The sequence below is a fragment of the Pongo pygmaeus genome, chromosome 14, assembly GCF_028885625.2.
Source record: "Pongo pygmaeus isolate AG05252 chromosome 14, NHGRI_mPonPyg2-v2.0_pri, whole genome shotgun sequence".
Lineage (NCBI taxonomy): Eukaryota > Metazoa > Chordata > Mammalia > Primates > Hominidae > Pongo > Pongo pygmaeus.
Window position 1 is genome coordinate 37,747,337 of NC_072387.2, and position 22,105 is coordinate 37,769,441.

The following is a 22,105-nucleotide window of genomic DNA, read 5'->3' on the forward strand; positions in this document are numbered from 1 at the left end:
GTCAGGTTTGTCAAAGATCAGATAGTTTTAGATATGTGGCATTATTTCTGACGGCTCTGTTCTGTTCCATTGATCTATATCTCTGTTTTGGTACCAGTACCATGCTGTTTTGGTTACTATAGCCTTGTAGTATAGTTTGAAGTCAGGTAGTGTGATGCCTCCAGCTTTGTTCTTTTGGCTTAGGATTGACTTGGCGATGCGGGCTCTGTTTTGGTTCCATATGAACTTTAAAGTAGTTTTTTCCAATTCTGTGAAGAAAGTCATTGGTAACTTGATGGGGATGGCATTGAATCTGTAAATTACCTTGGGAAGGATACAAAAATCAATTCAAGATGGATTAAAGACTTGAATGTTAGACCTAAAACCATAAAAACCCTAGAAGAAAACCTAGGCATTACCATTCAGGACATAGGCATGGGCAAGGACTTCATGTCTAAAACACCAAAAGCAATGGCAACAAAAGCCAAAATTGACAAATGGGATCTAATTAAACTAAAGAGCTTCTGCACAGCAAAGGAAACTACCATCGGAGTGAACAGGCAACCTACAAAATGGGAGAAAATTTTCGCAACCTACTCATCTGACAAAGGGCTAATATCCAGAATCTACAATGAACTCCAACAAATTTACAAGAAAAAAACAAACAACCCCATCAAAAAGTGGGCAAAGGACATGAACAGACACTTCTCAAAAGAAGACATTTATGCAGCCAAAAAACACATGAAAAAATGCTCACCATCACTGGCCATCAGAGCAATGCAAATCAAAACCACAATGAGATACCATCTCACACCAGTTAGAATGGCAGTCATTCAAAAGTCAGGAAACAACAGGTGCTGGAGAGGATGTGGAGAAATAGGAACACTTTTACACTGTTGGTGGGACTGTAAACTAGTTCAACCCTTGTGGAAGTCAGTGTGGCGATTCCTCAGGGATCTAGAACTAGAAATTCCATTTGACCCAGCCATCCCATTACTGGGTATATACCCAAAGGACTATAAATCATGCTGCTATAAAGACACGTGCACACGTATGTTTATTGCGGCATTATTCACAATAGCAAAGACTTGGAACCAACCCAAATGTCCAACAATGATAGACTGGATTAAGAAAATGTGGCACATATACACCATGGAATACTATGCAGCCATAAAAAATGATGAGTTCATGTCCTTTGTAGGGACATGGATGAAATTGGAAATCATCATTCTCAGTAAACTATCGCAAGAACAAAAAACCAAACACCGCATATTCTCACTCATAGGTGGGAATTGAACAATGAGAACACATGGACACAGGAAGGGGAACATCACACTTCGGGGACTGTTGTGGGGTGGGGGGAGGGGGGAGGGATAACATTGGGAGATATACCTAATGCTAGATGACGAGTTGGTGGGTGCAGCACACCAGCATGGCACATGTATACATATGTAACTTACCTGCACATTGCGCACATGTACCATAGAGCCTAAAGTATAATAATAATAATAAGAAGAAGAAGAAGAAGAAAAAAAAAATTAATTAAAAAAAAGTTTTTTAAAACTTTTTCCAACACACAAAATTAAATATTTTCCTGCTGCTGTCTGTTTCATTGGCACCATGTCCACCATTTCTTCAGTCACATCAAATTTCTTATCACATCACAGATAGAGCTTACAGTGTTCTCATCAGCTGCAATAGAAAATGTCACAAATAATTTATCTTTTCATGCAACTTGTCCTGCAAGTTTTGCACTAATTCTTCAATACCCTTGGCAACAGTGTTTCAGGCTAAACTTATATTTATGAAAGATTATTTCTGTGTGTTCAGGATACATGATTACAGCTACATTCAATAAACACTTTTAAGAACTCATCACCCCTAAAAGGCTTCATGTTCAGCAGTTCACTTAACTCATTATTTCGCAGTTGCAACAGCTATTTGTTCACATTCAGAAACAAATCTTACTGAAGTTGTAGTTCTTTTTTCTCATGTTATTAAGTTTTCATCATAAATCTTGCCCTATGCCAGCATTTATTGTGGTTTATTTCAAAATGTCATTGTATGTTGTATTCCTTCAGTACAGATGTGCTTATTTGCATGTTAAACACCTAACATATTTTTACATGGAAGTGAAGAAAATTATTTTCTCACATTTTTATGGCACATTCAGTATTTTGGATCTTTATTTCGTTGCTTTAATATGAGGATATAAGAATTTTTTTACTTATATTCAAATAAAAGAGAAATAAAAGCACAGTTTAACAACTAATGGTAATTTACATTTGGCCTAAGAGTTGTATAGGCAGTGGAGACTGTGGCAAAGGAATACGTGCCCTGTCTAAAGGTGCAAAGTCTCTACCTCACTGCAGCTAGGTATCATTTAGTATTTCCAGATCTTCTGCTTTTATTAATAAAAGCCAGAAATTCAGATTTTTGTAGGAAATTCCTCAAGTTTGAATGTTGTTAATTAATAACATGATTTCCAAAAACAATGTGTAGGCCAAACAGAATATATACACACACACATACACACATGCACACACATACACACACATATGCACACACACATATATATTGTGCTGATTGGGCTTGTGTCAGTTTAAAACCTCAGTTTTATATAATCATAAATTCCAAGAATGTGAGAGCTGGATGGAACTTCAGAGTATATGTAAAATAAATAGCAATTGAGGGGAAAGACTAAGACCAGACTCTGGACTCCCGACTCCGAGTTCAGGACACTACAGGTTTCTAATCTGTTTCATAGAAAATATTTTTGATCTGAAAATCAAAGCAGAAAGAGTTCAAAGAATGATGGTTAGTTTGCTATAAGTGTCTTATTTTTTTACCTGAATTAACTGGGCAGTTCTATCTACCTTTTGCTCATTTTTAGCTTCATAGATTTGACTATGTGGAGAGAAGGGGGAGTTAGTACTGTCTGGGTTTCCTCACGTTACCTATGATTCAGAATTAATTACTGTTTGCTTCCTGCTTTAGTTCAGGTAGGTAGAAAATTCTGTTTTCACAACATGGAGCATTAGCTATTCCAGGAGAAATGTCTGTATTAAACGTTGTGGGAGTGAAAGCATTCCTCACAAGATTTAAAGTGTTTGAATTTAAAATTCAGCTGTTTTTTTCAACTGAATTAGGAGGGATTTCACAGTGAATGTTCCTAAACATTCAGAGTCTCCTGTCCAAAAAGAAAACAAAAGGATTGGGCCTGGACATTAACAAAAACAACAGCAAAATGACTCTGAAGTCATGTGAAAGCAGAGTCAGTAAATACCATGTGAAATTATTCCATCACGTGTTGGCCTTGCTGTTGCCTTTTTAAAAAATAGGTTAATAAGGTTTAACCTTTCTTTCCACTTCATTCTTCCAACTGTGATGTAGTTGGATGATTGCTTAGTGCTATTTATTGAGGGTTTTGGTTTTTGCATTTTTTAAGGAAAAAAAAAAGTTTGGGGTAATGTAGAAGCACCCTGAGCCTAGCACAGTTGGAGATAGGTGACAAAAAGTAGACTCGGCTTAGACAATCTGTGAGAACAGACTTGTGATACCACCAGTGGGGATGATCACACTGACCCCACAGGCATCTTGGGACGAGGTAGGGAAGTGTACCCGCTGTGAGATCTACCCGGAAGTAAAACAGGAAAACTATCGTCGACATTCATGATTGATGTCATTTTATATTTCTCTTTATATAGGTTTGGTAATCTGAAGCACGTAGCTGAATAGTTCTATTACCACTGGTAGTTAACAGCAACCTGCTGGAGATGCCAATAACAAGCTAAAATTCAGAACCTCGTGCTGGGAGAAATGTGATTTTGTATTTTCACTCACCCACAGACATTTTGTATTTGTGGTGATCCAATCTCAGCTTTTAAATTCTGTCTAAGAAGTTGCTATTTCCAGGGAAACATTTCTGCCGTAATTTCGAAAAGGGAGAGGTAAATCTAACATATCACCTGGAGATTGACAGGAAAGGAAGGAAAACAACTCTTTTGAATGCTTTTGGAAGAAAAAAACCTGAGCCATTTTAGTCATTCCCATTTCAGAAGGTTATTCTCATCTGAAAAAGACATTTGAAAAGTTGAAATGGAATACTGCCACTGCCATACCTCACATTGCAAAGGGAGGTAATAGACAATTATTTTTGTAGCTGCTTCTCAGAAGAGAAGCTACATAGGACTAGGCCTACATTTGTAAGAAAAAATGGGAAAATCAGCAGTTATTCAGTGAATTTCAGTATCAAGAGTCAGTCATGATTTTTGCCCTGCAGTACATAAATTGGCTTTTGTGGAGGGAAAATAGCTTCCAGTCCCTCTTCCGTTATAATGATAATATGGTTTTATAATATAAAACAGTTAAAAAACATGAATAATTACACATAATAATTGATTTCGATTTTTCACTTCAAAGATATCTATTGAGCACCTACTGTGTTCTGTGCAGGCCAGGTGTTGGGGCTTCAGTAGTGTACAGACAGGCATGCTCTGGACCCTCTCTCACCATGCCTGAGGATTCCACCGAAGGCTCCTCCACACGTTATATTGGTAAATGCACATAGACTTGTGAATAATTTTGTAAGAGATTATCTTACACAAGCATTCCTGCAGCATAATATGACCTATCCAACAGGTCATTCTTTACTGATGAATATAACCATGCACCACACTCTTTAATGACTACATAGTATTCAGTTGCATGTTTCTACCATTATTTAGGTAAAGCTGTCTTCTATTTAAAAAATTATTTTGATGGAAAGCCTGAAAATGAGGTCAAGCTTGATTTGTAGCCAAATGGCTAACCAATTGTACAAACACTTAGAAAAAAACTCCTTTTTTTCTGATTTATAATGCTGTTTCTGTCACCTGCTGAGATCTCCTTCTGTACCCTTCATTTCATGGATTAGTCTGTTTCCCACTGTGTAATAGTATAGCATTTACCCTCTGGTGGTACACCCCCTTAACGCTTCCTCTTCTATTCCCCACACCCCCTACTATTCTCACAGATTTATTCTTGGATATCAGTTTTTCAAGGTCACTTCCCCAAAAAATAGGAGTTACCACATTTTTTTTATTAGTCTCTTATGTTTTCAGTTAAATTTATATACAAGTCTTTATTTATTTGTAAATAATTTAAATGGGATTTTTAATGTTCTTTCTTAAACTAATCAAGCTGTCAACTGGTCATTTAATTTAATGCATATTGTTAATTCTATTTTCAGTGGATTATTTTTGGACTTAGTATGTTAATATCATCTGCAAGTAATGGTAATTTTTTAAATTTAATTTAGTTAATTAATTAACTAATTAATTTTTTTGAGACCTGGTTTCACTCTTGTTGCCCAGGCTGGAGTGCAATGGCACGATCTCAGTTCACCGCAACCTCTGCCTCGTGGGTTCAAGCGATTCTTCTGCCTCAGCCTTCTGAGTAGCTGGGATTATAGGCATGCGCCACCACACCTGGCTAATTTTGTATTTTTGGTAGAGATGGGGTTTCTCCGTGTTGGTCAGGCTAATCTTGATCTCCTGACCTCAGGTGATCTGCCCTCCTCGGCCTCCCAAAGTGCTGGAATTGCAGGCGTGAGCGACTGCACCCGGCCAATAATGGTAATTTTTACCATTTCTAATATTTAAACCTTAAAAAAAGTTCTCATTTTAACTGTACCTCTTAAATAATATTCAAAAATAGTGATGTTAAATTATGATCTCACGAGCTTTATTGGGAATGCTTCTAGTATTTGTTAATCTTAATGGTTCAGTTGAAACTGTTAAACATGTGGTCTGAAATGCATGCTTTGTTCATTTTAAGGAATTATCCCGATTCAGATTTTATTCAATCCTTTTTTTCAATCAAGAATAAATGTTGAATTTTTTCAAATGTTTATTTAAACCAATAATTAACAGACTTCTATGATTTTTCTCCTTGACTCACTGACACAGTGAATTATTTAAATAGATTTTCTAGGATTATTTTTCTCTGTACTGTTGAACTAGGTTATTTGCATATTAATTCTTTATGATTCACTCATGACCATTTTGGCCTGGAGCTTATTATAAATCAATAACTGGCAACTTTCTCAATGATATTTTTTGCTTTTTAGCCTACTGAGATGTTCCAATTAATATATACAACATTTTTCTACAAAATTATCCATTTCACTCAAGTTTTCTAATCTATTAGCATATTGTTCTTAAAATTTTATCTGAATCTCTGTCTTCCCCTCCTATATCCAGTATTATATATTTGCATTTTTTCTTGATTAGCTAAATGTTTGTATGGTATATTGAGTTTTTTTCCTCAGAGAAAATTTTAACCTATTAATCTACTCTTTCTCCTCTAATTTATTATTATATTTTATCTTTAAATCCATCTTTTGGCTTGTCAGGGTCGTTCAATTGCTAGGGGCAATTCTTTGGATTCCTTATAGCCTCTTCTGTTGAGCACTTACTTCATTTATTTTATTGTCTCTTAGCACAGTAGGTATATTTTACTCAATATTATCTTGTATTCGATAGGTTCTATTACATAATTAGAGTGAGATTTTTTTAATCAAATTATTTTTGTGAGTATAAGGACACATAATTCTGACCGCAGTCAGTCAGCTTTCCCACAAACTCCCTGAAAACTAAAGCCCTAGTACAACCTAGGCAAGAACCTAGAAAGCTGGAATGAACTGTGTGGAACACTAGTTTTTCCTAGACAGAAGAGGTTGAAATAGCTTGTGATGAAAGGCAACTGTGCAGACTCTTCTATTTTACTTATTTTAATGGGCAAGCCCAAATCCAATTCAGTATTAGGATAGTTATAGTACACGACCACCAACGCTTGAGAAATGGAAACAGAAAGGTATTGCTGAGCAAGGAAAAGCTGTTAGTGCAGAATGTCTAGTGTCCAGCTGGTCTACGCCATGGAAGGGTCTCCAGTGGAGGAAGAGAGAGAGAAAGGAGGTGAGATGCTCCTGCCTTCTTCCATGCAGGAACAGGTGCTATTGCCACCATCCCGACTTTCTGGAAGGGAAATGCAGAACCTTCACGCCTATGGATCTATTTTTCATATTGATCACTAACAGATGTATCCCAGTCTGAGTCCTGAAATGTAAGCAATTGTATCAATTCTTGTTCTCTTTTGGAAAGAGCAGGAGAAAGACAGGAAAATAAACACAGAGAAAAAAATCAACTTATCCCTAGTGGCCAACTGTTTTCATCTGTACCCATTAAATATTTGTTATTTTCTGCAGTTGTGGTTTTGATGCCTTCCTTGATCTAAGAGTTGTTTAGAAGACCATTTTTAAAATTTCCAGTGGATCTGGCTTACTTCTATTTTAGGTATTTATGTCTAGTTATATAGAAATATGATCACCGGAGGTGATTTAAAAGGGTTCTTTAACATTTTAGAATCTTTTGACTGTGGGCTCATGTTTATTTGTGGTGGCTTTCCAAGACACTCCTGTGTGCTCTGGGCTAGAGAAGTATCCTCACAGATGATTTTATTTTCCTACCAGAGCTCCAGGGAGCTTACCCTAGCTCTGGGTCTGGTTTTTTGGGTCATTTCTCAGCCTAGATTTCCTGAGTCCCAACATCCTCCTTGTCTCAGGCTAAGAGGGCTCTAGTTTTCTTCAGCTGATTCCACCACCCTGCCCCCAAGCAGATTTCAGGCTTCTCTGCTGCTTCTCCAGGCTGAGGGTAGAATTCTCCAGGACCTGCATGTCCTGATTTTTGGTGGGTAAGTCTCTCCAGCTCCCTGTGATCTGTTATCTGGACCCAGTGCCCACAGGACTATCAAGACTGCAGACAATAAGGGTATGTCTGTTGTCATTTTGGCTTCAGCTTCTACTCTGGGATTACTTCTGTGACTTCGATTCTCTCTTGACTTTGTATACTTGGAGATTTCCCTTTCTTGGTTTCAGCACAACTTTATAATTGAAAGTTATTTTGCTAAAATATAGGCAAATGACCTGAGTAGACATTTATCAAAAGAAGACATACAAATGGCCAACAAGTATATGAAAGTGTGCTCAACTTCATTAATCATCATGGAAATGCAAACCAAACCAGAATGAGATAGCACGTCACACCCATTAGGATGGCTGTTACCAAAAAGACAGAAGATAAGTACTCGTGAGAATGTAAAAAAAAAAAAAAAGAAAAGAAACATGTATACTGTTGGTTGGGATATGAATTAGTTCAGCCATTATGGAAAACAGTATGGAGGTTCCTCAAAAAATTAAAATTACCATATGATCCAGCAATCTCATGACAGGGTATATATCCAGAGGAATTGAACTTGGTATGTTGAAGGGATATCTGCATTCCCATGTTCATCACAGCATTGTTCACAACAGCCAAGACAAGAAGACAGCTTAATGTCCATTGACAGATACGTGAATTAAAAAATATAGCATACAATGGAATGTTGTTCAGCCTTTAAAAAGAAGGAGATCCTGTCATTTATGATAACATGTATTAGGGTTCTCTAGAGGGACAGAACTAATAGGATAGATGTGTATACAAAAGGGAGTTTACTAAAGAGTATTAACTCACACCATCACGAGGTGAAGTCTTACAATAGGCTGTCTGTCTGCAAGCTGAGGAGCAAGGAAGCCAGTCCGAGTCCCAAAACCTCAAAAGTAGGGAAGCTGACAGTGGAGCCTTCAGTCTGTGGCCAAAGGCCCAAGAGCCCCTTGCAAACCACTAATGTAAGTCCAACAGACCTAAAAGCTCAAGAACTTAGAGTGTGATGTTTTGAGGGCAGGAAGCATCCAGCATAGGAGAAAGATGAAGGCTGGAAGACTGAGCAAGTCTGCTAATTCCACCTTCTTTTGCCTGCTTTTTTCTAGCTCTGCTGGCAGCCAAGGGGATAGTGCCCACCCAGATTAAGGGTGGATCTGCCTCTCCTAGTCCACTGATTCAAATGTTAATCTCCTTTGGCAACACCCTCACAGACACACCCAGGAACAATACTTTGCATCCTTCAATCCAATCAAGTTGACACTCAGTATTAACCATCACGGTGGATGAACCTGGATGACATTATGCTATAGGTAAAATAAGCCAGACACACGTGACAAATGCTGTATGATTTCACTTACATGTGAAATCCATAAAAGTCAAACTCATAGAAGCAGAGAGTGGAATAGTGATTGTCAGGGGATGGAGGGTGGGGTAAATGGGGAGATCTTGGTCCAAGGATACAAAGTTTCAGTTATGCAGGATGAATAAGTTCTGGAGATCTAACATACAGCATGGTGACTATAGTTAACAGTGCCATATTCTACGCTTGAAACTTGCCGAGAGTCATCCCTAAGTGTTCTCACCACAGACACACAAAACAGGTAGCTATGTGAGGTGGTGAATGTATTAATTAGCTTGATTATTACATTATTTCATAATGTATACGTATGTTAAAACATCACGTCACACAGTAAATATATACAATTTTTATTTGTCAATGATGCCTCAGTAAAGCTGGGAAAAAAGAACACATACTCTCTAAAGCCAAACGAAATTTATTTTGTTCTATTTTATTTAGAATTTGTACACTTGAGAAACAGGGGCGGAGGTGAGGAGAGGGTCCCAGTGTTCCAATTCCATTTGCACGGTTGCCTGGGAGTCTGGGTTGACAGTCATACCAGTACCATGGCTAATGGTTCAGTTCTGGGCCTCAGTCTGTATATAATTATAGGAACTATGCACAATATGTCTTCTATTAATTTGCTTCAATTAAATTTAGCAAATACTTATTGGGAATGTATTACAGAGCAGTTATTGTGTTGGGTGCTATGAGAGTTATGGTCTTGATTGCCAAGGATTCATGGTCTAGTGGGACGGGCAGATGGACAGAACTGTGATGTAAAGGAACATGCATATGCACATGTGTGGGGAAGGGCATATCTGACAAATAATCTGAAATGAGGGAGATGCAATAGCTGCTTTTTCTATTTTACGCTGCGCATTTATGTTGCTTTCATTTTATCCTTACTGTCTCCTGTTCTTTCCCTCCTCTCCTGGCCCAGTAGAGCAGACAGAATATGCACTTTCTCTTGTGCTGGAGGTAATCTAGGAGTGAGGCCACGTTAGATTCTGGGGGTAGAAACCAGAGTGGACAGATGAATCCAAGAGGTTCTCAAGTTTTGGGGGCCTCACAGAATCCTTTGAAAATCTGGAAGAAAAAAAAAAACCCAGAAACTGATCAGCTCCATTCTCAGAAAAATACTTCTTTGTGCATGTGGTTTCTGGTTTCCTGAAGCCCCTCTGTAGACCTCCTAGGGTGAAGAACTGCTGAAGTCAATGTCAGAGAAAACCTGTTCAGGTTTTGATTGCAAGTCCTTCTGGAAAAAGAAATAATTTTGTTTCAACCACACAATAAATAAACAGACACACAGATGCCATGAGAATCAGTTAACGTGGCCACTGTCTCATCAGGATATAATTTACCCTTCCTAGCACTGTCTAAATATGGTTACCAGCATTAATACTAACAAACTATGGAGATGTTATGAACTCAGTCCCCATATGGGTAGAGTATGGCAGCAACTATGGTCTAATCAGCCGTCTCTCCCAACTGTAAGAATTCAAGCATATAAAACCCCAGCTACCAGATGTGATGCTGTAGAAACCATCTGCAAGTTTAATGCTGTTGTAATGATGATGGAAAGACTCAGTGTGAAATCGAATATCTGATCTTTGTTTACAAAAGTCAAGTATGTTGACTCCCACTTTTGCTATTTCAATTGCATTCACCCTGTATGAATCACAGTTGTAATACTAACACATTACTTTTGTCAGTGTAAGATAAAAAATAAAGTATTATTTTTTCTTTAATTGGATTCTCAATGCACTATAAAAATTTCAGTGTGTTATCATCTGAGGGTAATTTGGTTCTGGGTAATCTCATATGATTAAAATTTCTAAACAGTGGAACCCTGATTGTGGGATGCATATTCTTAGCAAACAAATGCAGTTTTTACATTTCTTATGATTTTATTTATGAAGAGTATTTTTAATGAACTGCATTTGATTTTTTATCTCAAATCTATTCCTTTACTTTTGACTTGCTTTTCTTTTTGTTAAAAGTCAATAAGTGTAACAGTTTTATGAAAACCTTATACAATTCAACCTTATAAAAAAGAAAAATTATATTTCTTTTAAATGAGAAAAGATGCCTCATTTCTCCTTTCTCTGCCCTTATCAGCTTCTTTAATGACATTGCATATTTGTTTTTATGTTATTGATTATTGACAAAGAAGAGAGGAAAAAGTAAAAACATATTTTACATTTAATATGTATCAAATACACGCTGCCCTAATGTGAAATTATGAAAAGGGGAAGACCCTTCAACAGAGTTGAAAGAGCCCCAGCCCTGGGTTACAGGGCTTAGAGGTTATTTCTAGCTCTGAGCCTACTTTTCTATACAGCCTTGAGCAAACCACTTACCTCTGTCCATTTCTCTTTTCTTGTCTTTAAAATTGACAGAACAATCTCATGGAGACTTTAAGTGAAAATCAAATGCCTGTCACAATATAGCACCCCTCCATACACAAACATCTTGGTCTTCCCCTTTCTCAGTAATTGTATTATTTATAAGGAGGTATTCATTTATTTACTTGTGTAGTACATTTTTGCTTTGTTGGGACAGGGTCTCACATTCCCAGCATCTAGCACAACGCCAGCACACTATACTGACTCTCTCATCCTTCTCAAGTCACATCTCCTGGGAAGCTTTTTCAGAGCGGCCGCCCTCCCACTAGGTGGAATTGACATTTCAGTCTCTCTTCAAACCCCTGCCTACCCAGTACAGATTTCTCAAAAATCACATGCTACATTTGATTGCATTTGTTCTGTTTAAGTTTTTTTGTTCTTGCAAGTTCATCAAGGGTTTCTTGGACAAGAACCCTGTCTTAGTTATCTCTGTGTATCAAGCATCTAGGATAGTGCACTGTCTACAGTAGATACCTGATTTTTAAGTGAATGAAAAACATTACGATTGTGGAGGTTGGGCTAGCGCACTAGGTGAATTGACTTATGTTCTGGCAGTCTGTCCAATCCACCTTAGAAAGCCTTGCCCATTTCTGGGTGGGCATGGGAGCTGTGGTTCTGAGAGGTGTGCTGTAGTTAGGGTTACTGTATGTGCTGCCTTGCCTGCCACACTCCCATTTCTGGCCCACTCACCCTGGCATCCCATTCAGCTTAGCGTTCATCCCAGATATATGTTACTTTAATATTTGGAAAATGTTTAGAGAGTTTTAAAAGTAATTTCATAGGGCTGTATTATGATTTTCTTCATGTATAACTAGATATATTTTACATATCATAAAATTCACCAGTTTCAGAAGTACAATTCAATGACTTTTTGTCAATTTACTGAGTGGTTCAACCATAACCATATCTGGTTTAGAATATTTTCATCATTTCAATAAAAGCCCTCATGCCCATTTATGGTTAATCCCTATTTCTATCCCCAGCTAGTAATCTACTGTCTATCAATTTGCCTTTTCTAGGAATTTCATCTAAATGGAACCATGCAATATGTGGTCTCTTTTGTCTGGCATCTTTCACTAATGCTTCTGAGGCTCATCTGTCTCGTAGCAGGTCTCATTCCTTCATTCCTTTTTTATTGCTGAGTAGTATTCCAATTTATGGATATACTACCTTGTATCTATCCAGCTAATAGAACTATATTATAATTTAAAACCAATTATTTGGTAATAAATATTTCAAAAACACTGGATACCTTATTATTTTGGTGTCCCCTGTCTCCTCTGAATTATCTGTTTGGATGGTACCAGCACCCTGGCTACAGAGTAACTTGTCCACAGGTAATTTCCAGTGTAGAGAATCCTTAGCCAGATTGGTTTGATTTTTGTTCATATCAATATTTCTTGAGCACCTTTGTGCTGGATCCTAAAGATGAAAAAATAAGTAAGATATCATCCCTGCCTTTGAAGAACTTATAGTCTAATAATAACAGTTAACATTTTTGAGTACCTACTATTGACAGGTATGGTTCTAAGTATATTACATGTATTATCTCGTTAAATCCTCACGATAGCATATGAGGAAGATAGTACCATTGTCATCTTTTACAGATTAAACTGGTTCAGAGAGGTTAAGTAACTAGCCCAAGTAACTTCCACTGGTTTAGGAGACTGGATGTATGGTAGATGGTGGTGCTGGTAACTGAGATAGGAAACTCAGAAAAAAATAATAGTTCTTAAAAGGCACGAATGGAAAAGATATAAAGAGAGTTTGAGACAGATTGAATCTGAGATACCATGGGACGCTTGAGGAGAAATTTTCAACAGGTGTTTGTATCTACTCATTTAAAGCTGGGGCATGAAATCAAAGCTAGAAATATAAATTGTCACTAGCATATAAGAGGAGTTAAAGTCACAAGAAAGGATGCCACTCAGGGAGAGTGTGTAGAAGGAGAAAAGCTGAAGCTGAGCCTTGGGGAGCACCAGTGTGCACAGGAAAGCTGGAGCAAAGCAACTCCACACCCAGAAGAAACATCGGGGATATGGGAGGAGAACCAAAAGATAGCTGGACCACAGAAGCCAATAGGCAGACAGGTGAGGCAAGTAAAGCAGCAAATGCAGCATAAAGACCCAGGAAGATGACACCAAAAGTGTCTCCTCACTGTGCGAATGTGGAGGCTATTGATGACATTTGCTTTCAAAGACTGGCAAGGTCGGAAGCCAGTAGTGGATTTAGAAATTAATGGGCCATAATTACAAGTAAGGGCTACTCTTTTGAGAGATTCAAGAACTAAAGCCTTGAAGCCTTAGAGCATTAAAGGAAGATTTTCTTTTCAATATGACAGACTTGAGAATACTTACACACTTGGGGTAGGGAGCCCAGAAAGGAGAAGTGTTGAAAATATTAATATAAGAGAGTAAGGAAACAATTCAGTAGTTCTCAACCCTGGCTATATGTGAGAACCACCTGGGCTGGAGAAAGCAGTTGGGGGGATGCCGTTTAAGAACAGAAACTCTCATTAGCTGGTCTTGTAGAAGGGCTGAGGCATTGATAAAATTTGTATAGCTCCCTAGGTGATCCTAATTTATAGCCAGGGTTGAAAAGCACTGGGATAATTGATAGAATGGTATTTCAGAGGAGGTGGGAGTAGATGGGATTAATAGCAACACAGAGGCATTGGCCTTGACCAGGAGAACAAGTATGTGAGTCTGTGAGACCAGGGGTGAGCATGAGTATGTTTGTAGATAAGTTTACAGATGTAAAGGTAGGAAGTTGAAGTAGCACATGCCTATTCAGTATTCTCAGTTGAAGGGTGAGGCTAATAGGTGAAGGGAGTTGGAGCTCCGTGGCTTGAGAAAGGAGGTAAAACTTTGGAATACGTTCTGGAGGGAGTAGGGTGGGGAGTTGAACTGTGGTCAGCTTGTGCAGATGGCCCATCTGTAGTTGGGGACACACAGTCCTAATGCAGTTCCAGTGTGAAAATAAAACCTAAAAGGGCCATTTCCTCCAGCAGTCTGGGTGCAGAGAGGGAGACTTACAGTCATGATCCAGGGCTGGGGTTTTGCCTAGAATGGGTTCAGTAAGGACAGGGTGGTAGATTCTGAAGATCCCACTGATGGAACAGTACAAGAGTTTTCAACCATGGATCCCAGGAAAAGGAGAAAAGCAAGTGAGGGCAGAGGAGCCTGATTAGGAGGAAATGAAGGGCATGGAGACTGAATGGGCCACTGAGATCCAGGTGAAAGACTGGTAAGGTGAGTGTCATGAACACACTGGCAGGATGGGAGCTCATGGTTGGCGCATGCTATTGGAAGTTAGGCTAATATGGATCAGCTCCAAGGTGCAGTGCTTGACTGTGGTTAAGGTTGAATGAGGTAAGATTAAAAGTAAAAGTCAGTTGAGTGGAAGATGTAAAGGACATATTAGGCTAGGGTATTGGATGTATCATTTATCTGGAGATTGAAAACATCCTATAAAGGGTTAAGTTTGAGCTGTTAAAAGATGAGCCTGATGCCCATGTTTTTGATGAATAAGAGAGGACAATCATAGACATGCATCAGGATTAGTGAGATAAGGAGAGGTAGATGTTCAGCCATGAGACTCAAAGCAGGGGAGAATTTTACCAGAAGGTGGTAGATAATTCATGGTTTTTGTTGGAATGAGGAAAGCAGACATGGTAAAACTTTCTTCCAACTCAACTCCATAGTATTTAGGCCGTGGAACAGGTAGCATTTTCCACTAGAGAAATCTGCGGGGGAAAAAGAATCCTGGGAAAAGATGAGTTTGGGGTAGGCAAGAAAGTGCAAGGTATGTTCTAATCAGGAGCTGGTGTGGAAGGGAGGTGTTTCCCAAAGTCTGGCATTGAGTAAACAGCAACTGCACTGGATAACAGGGACCTTCAGCCTGAGAGCTGGATTCCTGCTTCAGGTCTCCTTCCACCCTTGTAACTCATGAAAGAGAAAGTCTTCATTTACGTTGCCATTCTTTAAAGATCCCTCTATCACTTGCTAATCTTGCTTTCCAGCAAAGACAGAGTAGGCCTTAGGCATAAAGCTGGATTTTAATAGGGTCTTGTTAGTATTTCATCTATTTTAATTTTTTTTTTTTTTTTTTTTTGAGACGGAGTCTCGCTCTGTCGCCCAGGCTGGAGGGCAGTGGCATGACCTCTGCTCACTGCAAGCTCTGCCTCCCAGATTCACGCCAGTCTCCTATCTCAGCCTCCTAAGTAGCTGGGACTATAGGTGCCTGCCATCACGCCCGGCTGATTTTTTGTATTTTTTAGCAGAGACGGGGTTTCACCATGTTAGCCAGGATGGTCTCGATCTCCTGACCTCGTGATCTGCCCTCCTAGGCCTCCCAAAGTGCTGGGATTACAGGCGTGAGCCATCGCGCCCAGCCTCATCTATTTTAATATTACCTTGTAGTCATAGAAAATGATCCTGGTATATTTATGTCATATAAAATCCTTTGTAAAATATGTATTTAAGTCTTTAAAAAGCAAGTTCATTTTTAAATATTCAGTAAATAATAGCAGAAGTGGCAAAAAAATAGCAAAGGTGGTATGGGAATGACTGGGGTTTTGGAAGTTCTGACCCAGGGGGTGATTTATGAAGGACAGGATGCAGGGGAATGATTTAAAAGGGACAGCAGGCAAGAACACTAGGGAAGGAAAGGAAACTATGAGAAGATAAAGGGTCTAACATCTGAGGCAGACCTAGACCATTCGGATCTTCTGAGTTTCCTTAGGATAGTCCCCAGAAGCAGAAGAGGCCCATGGAGCTCCTCTGCCCAGATCTCCTGTTGCTGCTCAACACAGAACTCAGAGACCAGAGAGCCGGCTGAGCTAGGGCAGCCTTTGCAAGACTGTGCTCCCAAGCAGCTAGTGGGAATTTTGTGTGCTTATTAATGAAGGTTCTTAATGGAGTCACAGGAAAAACCACAGACCTACCAAGTTGGACCCAAACAGCACCTTGCTATGGCTTCTTTTCTCCCAAGATGTAGTTCATTAGGAATAAGTTTCTGAGTGTGTACAGCTGAGGGTACTTGGGTTTTAAAGCAATGGAGTCAAGCAAAGACAATAGTGAGAGGTTTTTAGCACTCTACAAGGAAAACTACAAGACGCTGTCAAAAGAAATCACAGACAACACAAACAAGTGGAAACACATCCCATGTTCATGGATGGGTAGAATCAATATTGTGAAAATGACCATACTGCCAAAAGTAGTCTAGAAATTCAATGCAATTCTTATCAAAATACCACCATCTTTCTTCACATAACTAAAAAAAAAATTCAAAAGTTCATATGGAACCAAAAAAGAGTCTGCATAGCCAAAGCAAGGCTAAGCAAAAAGAAGAAGTCTGGAGGCATCACAGTACCTGACTTCAAACTATACTATAAGGATATATTCTCCAAAACAGCACGGTACTGGTATGAAAATATGCACACAGATCAATTGGGCAGAATAGAAAATCCAGAAATAAAGCCAAATACCTACAGCCAACTGATCTTTGGCAAAGCAAACAAAAACATAAAGTGGGGAAAGGACACCTTTTTCAACAAATGAGGCTGGGATAATTGGCAAGCCACATGCAGAAGAATGAAACTGGATTCTCATCTCTTAGCTTATACACAAATCAACTCAAGATGGATCAAAGACTTAAATCTAAGACCTGAAACCATAAAAATTCTAGAAGATAGCATCAGAAAAACCCTTCTAGAAATTGGCTTAGGCAAATACTTCATGACCGAGAACCCAAAAGCAAATGCAACAAAAGAAAGGTAAATAGATGGGACTTAAAACTAAAAAGATTCTGCTTGGCAAAAGAAATAATGAACAAAGTAAACAGACAACCCGCAGAGTCGTAGAAAATCTTTGCAAACTATGCATCTGACAAAGGACTAATAACCAGAATCTACAAGGGACTCTAACAAATCAGAAGAAAGAAAATTCCATCAAAAAGTGGGCAAAAGACATAAATAGACAATTCTCAAAAGAAGATATGTAAATGGCCAACAAACACATGAAAAAATGCTCATCATCACTAATTATCAGGGAAATGCAAATCAAAACTTTAATGTGATACCACCATACTCCTGCAAGAATGGCCATAATCAAAAAATCAAAAAATAATAGATGTTAACATGGATGTGTGAAAAGGGAACACTTGAATACGGCTGGTGGGAATGTAAACTAGTACACCCATTATGGAAAACAGTGTGGAGATTCCTTAAAGAACTAAAAGTAGATCTACTATTTGATCTAGCAATCCCATTACTGGGTACCTACCCAGAGGAAAAGAAGTCGTTGTAGGAAAAAGATACTTGCACATGCATGTTTATAACAGCGCAATTCACAATTCCAAAAATATGGAACCAGCCCAAATGCCCATCAATCAACAAGTGAATAAACAGAATGTGATATATATGCCATGGAATACTATTCAACCATAAAAAGGAATGAAATAACGGCATTCGCAGCAACCTGGATGGAACTGGAGACCATTATCCTAAGTGAAGTAGCACAAGAATGGAAAACCAAACATCATATGTTCTCACTCATAAGCGGGAGCTAAGCTATGAGGATGCAAAGGTATAAGAATAATATAATGGACTTTGGAGACTCGGGGAAGGGTGGGAGGGGGGTCATGGATAAAAGACTGCACATTGCATATAGTGTACATTCCTTAGCTGATGGGTGCACCACAATCTTGGAAATCACCACTAAAGAACTTATCCATATAACCACCTGTTCCCCAATTGGACTTATTGAAATATAAAAAAAGAAAAAATCGATCGTATCCAAAGTATACGATACCCTGTAATTTTCTTTTTTAAAAATTTTTTAAATATATTTTTTATTTTATTTTACTTTAAGTTCCAGGATACATGTGGTGAATGTACAGGTTTGTAACCTAGGTATACGTGTGCCATGGTGGTTTGCTGTACCTATCAACTCATCACCTAGGTTTTAAGCCCCACATGCATTAGCTATTTGCCCTGATGCTCTCCATCTCCTCCCCCAGCAACAGGTACCAGTGTGTGTTGTTCCCTGCCCTGTGTCCATGTGTTCTCATCGTTCATCTCCCACTTATGAGTGAGAACATGTGGTGTTTGGCTTTCTGTTCCTGTGTTAGTTTGCGGAGGATGATGACTTCCAGCTTCATCCATGTTCCTGCAAAGGACATGATCTCATTCCTTTTTATGGCTGCATAGTATTCCATGGTTTATATGTACCACATTTTCTTTATCCAGTCTAGAATTGATGGACATTTGAGTTGGTTCCACGCCTTTGTTATTGTGAATAGTGCTGCAATAAACATATGTGTGCATATATCTTTATAACAGAATGATTTCTTTCTTTCGTTCGTTCGTTCGTTCTTTCTTTCGAGTCTCGCTCTGTCACCCAGGCTGGAGTGCAGTGGTGCTATCTCGGCTCACTGCAACTTCTGACTCCCAGCTTCCAGCAATTCTCCTGCCTCAGCCTCCCAAGTAGCTGGGACTACAGGTGTGCACCACTATGCCTGGCTAATTTTTGCATTTTTTTAGTAGAGACGGGGTTTCACCATATTGGCCAGGCTGGTCTCGAACTCCTGACCTCATGATCCACCTGCCTCAGCCTCCCAAAGTGCTGGGATTACAGGCGTGTGTCACTGCACCCACTCAAAACAAATGATTTATATTCCTTTGGGTATATACCCAGTAATGGGATTGCTGGGTCAAATGGTATTTGTGGTTCTAGATCCTCGAGGAATCACCATACTGTATTCCACAATGGTTGAACTAATTTACATTCCCACCAACAGTGTATAAGTGTTCCTATTTCTCCACAGCCTCACCAGCATCTGTTGTTTCTTGACATTTTAATAATCACCATTCTGACTGGCATGAGATGGTATCTCATTGTGGTTTTGATTTGCATTTCTCTAATGATCAGTGATGTTGAGCTTTTTAAAATATGTTTGTTGGCTGCATAAACGTCTTCTTTTGAGAAGTGTCTCGTCGTGTCCTTTGCCCACTTTTTGATGGGGTTGTTTTTTTCTTGTAAATTTGTTTAAGTTCTTTGTAAATTCAGGATATTAGACCTTTGTCAGATGGGTATTTTCCAAAAATTTTCTCCCATTCCGGTAGGTTGCCCGTTCACTCTGATACTAGGATTTCCTGTTTAATAAATGGTTCTGGGAAAATTGGCTAGCCATATGCAGAAAACTGAAACTGGACCCCATCCTTACACCTTATACAAAAATTAACTCCAGATGGATTAAAGATTTAAATGTAAAATCCCAAACCATAAAAACCTTAGAAGAAAACCTAGGCAATACCATTCAGGACATAGGCATGAGCAAAGATTTTATAATGAAATAACCAAAAGCAATTGCAACAAAAGCTAAAATTGACAAATGAGATGTAGTTAAAGAGCTTCTGCACAGCAAAAGATACCCTGTAATTTTCAAAGTAGTTAAAACAAGTTTAAATAAAGTCTAAATTCTTTCTTAAAAAAATAATAAAATAAAATGGATATGGAAAACCAGGTGGCATATAATACTCAAACAGTGAAAAAGAAGGAATAACATGTTCAAGTTGAAATATTTTGATTATGTTGTGGTGTCATTGGCTCTTGTCTTTCTGCTGTGACCAGGGCATGTTTCATTTGGTCATCAAAATCCCGAGGAGCTCAGTTGTATGATTTGGAACAAGAACATGAGTTTCAGTATCAGCATGCCATCTTAATGGCCTCAGAACAGTGCTATTGATTATGACCATTCAGAAAAATATGATTCTTGCTTACTTGACAAATGAAGAGCTGCCTCATTGTTTTAATTCATCTTTGGAAATAATGCAAGCATTTCATCACTCTTGCATGGCTGAATTTGCATCCAAGATCATCTTGGAGCATTTCACAGGAGCTACACTCTGGAGGGAAATACTACACGTAGAGGCAGAGAAGGCAGACCTGAGTATCACACAGTAAAAGTAGAATCCTCACCTTTCTGTCCACTCTCCACATTTCACAGAGGAGAGGGAAGGATTTTGATTTTATGCTTTCAGAAATTTTGGCTTAAATATGACTTCTCATTTTGAAAAATAGTGATTAATGTTGTCACATCTAGTCTCTTAGGATAAACTGCTTTACAAATTTAACATTATGGTTTGGAAATTTTCTTAGTTAAGTACCAAGAATTTCTGTTTTTTATTACCCATAAATTTCAATTTAACACCAACCTGCCAAAAAACAATAATCTTTAGTGCTCAGAAGATGTGCAGTCCCCATAGAGCAGAGCAAACTGTCTATATTGACCAAAGTTTTAAATACCAGAGCAGCACTGATACTGCTGTTGGGAACAGGTATCACCCATGGGGTTTGTGGTTTATCAGACACTGTCACTGATTCTCTTGCTCCACATGAAAGGCTCCCTCTTTTCATTGAGAGTTCAAAGTGTAGAAAAAGAAGAAACTGACCAGATGGTAATTTTTAATATAAAGTTGTGAATGTGGCTTTAGTGAAGACTGCTGAGTGAATACAAGAACAAGATCATTTAGCATAAAATTAACAGCACAAGCTTTGGGCTTAAAAACTTGAAGTTCAAATCCAAACTCTGTACTTACGTAGGCAAGCCCCTTAATATCACTCAGCCTTGGCTTTCTCACCTGTGAAACTGGGAAGATAATAATACTAATAATAATAATGCCTACCATCTGGCATGGGCATGAGGTTTTTAAACCATTTTTAAAAGTTACCATTTTGACCATTTTTATTAGATTGGTGCAAAAGTAATTGCAGTTTTTCAAAAACCTCAATTACTTTCACACCAACCTAATAAGTGTATATAGTACAGTACGCTAAGTACATTTACATTGTTGTGCAACCATCACCACCATCTACCTCAACGTTCTCATCATCCAAAACAGAAACTCTGTGCCATTAAACACTGACTCCCCATTTATCCCTCCCCCCCAGCTTCTGGCAACCGCCATTCTACTTTCTCATCTCTATGAACCGCTATTCTACTTTTCTCATCTCTATGAATTTGCCTACTCTAGGTACCTCCTATGAGTGGAATGATACAGTATTTGTTCTTTCCTGAGCATGGTAACTTCAAGGTTCATCCATGTTGTAGCATATGTCAGAATTTCCTTCCTTTTTGAGGCTGAATAATATTTCATTGTGTGCATATACCACATTTTGTTTACTCATTTATCTGTCAATGGACATTTGGGTTGTTTCCACCTTTTGGCCTATTGTAAATAAAGTTGCTATGAACACGAGTCTACAAATATCTGTTTGAGTCCCTGCTTTCAGTTCTTTGAGTATATACCTAGGACTGGAATTGCTGGATCACACAGTAATTCTGTTTAATTTTTGGAGGAACCACCATGCTGTTTTGAGTTTATAGTGTTTATAGTGAGAAATTAGAACAAAACACTTGGATTCTTTCTCAACTTTGCACTCAAGCTTGGCATAGAAATAAAACTGATTTGCCTTCTAGGCGCCAGGGCCTCTTCTCCTGTCCAAACTAACTTTACAGGTAATAGTATTTTTATAATTACTATCTAAATACTATTATAATATAATCGTATCTTAATAATTACTATTAAGTAATCCCCTTTCTACAAATTAGTGGAGAGGTACTTCCAAGTCATGGCT

General features: G+C 38.4%; 1 protein-coding gene and 1 long non-coding RNA gene across 5 annotated transcripts in view; one reads left to right on the forward strand and one right to left on the reverse strand.

The window, feature by feature from the left end:
- Positions 1-22,105, forward strand: part of MTUS2 (microtubule associated scaffold protein 2) — a 703,857-nt gene that overhangs the window by 425,993 nt on the left and 255,759 nt on the right. The window lies entirely within an intron of this gene.
- On the reverse strand, positions 9,572-20,388 carry LOC134738032 (uncharacterized). Its single transcript, XR_010123502.1, has 3 exons — positions 20,249-20,388; positions 12,718-12,887; positions 9,572-10,146 (listed from the first exon to the last, which is right to left on the reverse strand). It is a non-coding gene; the product is annotated as an uncharacterized LOC134738032 (long non-coding RNA).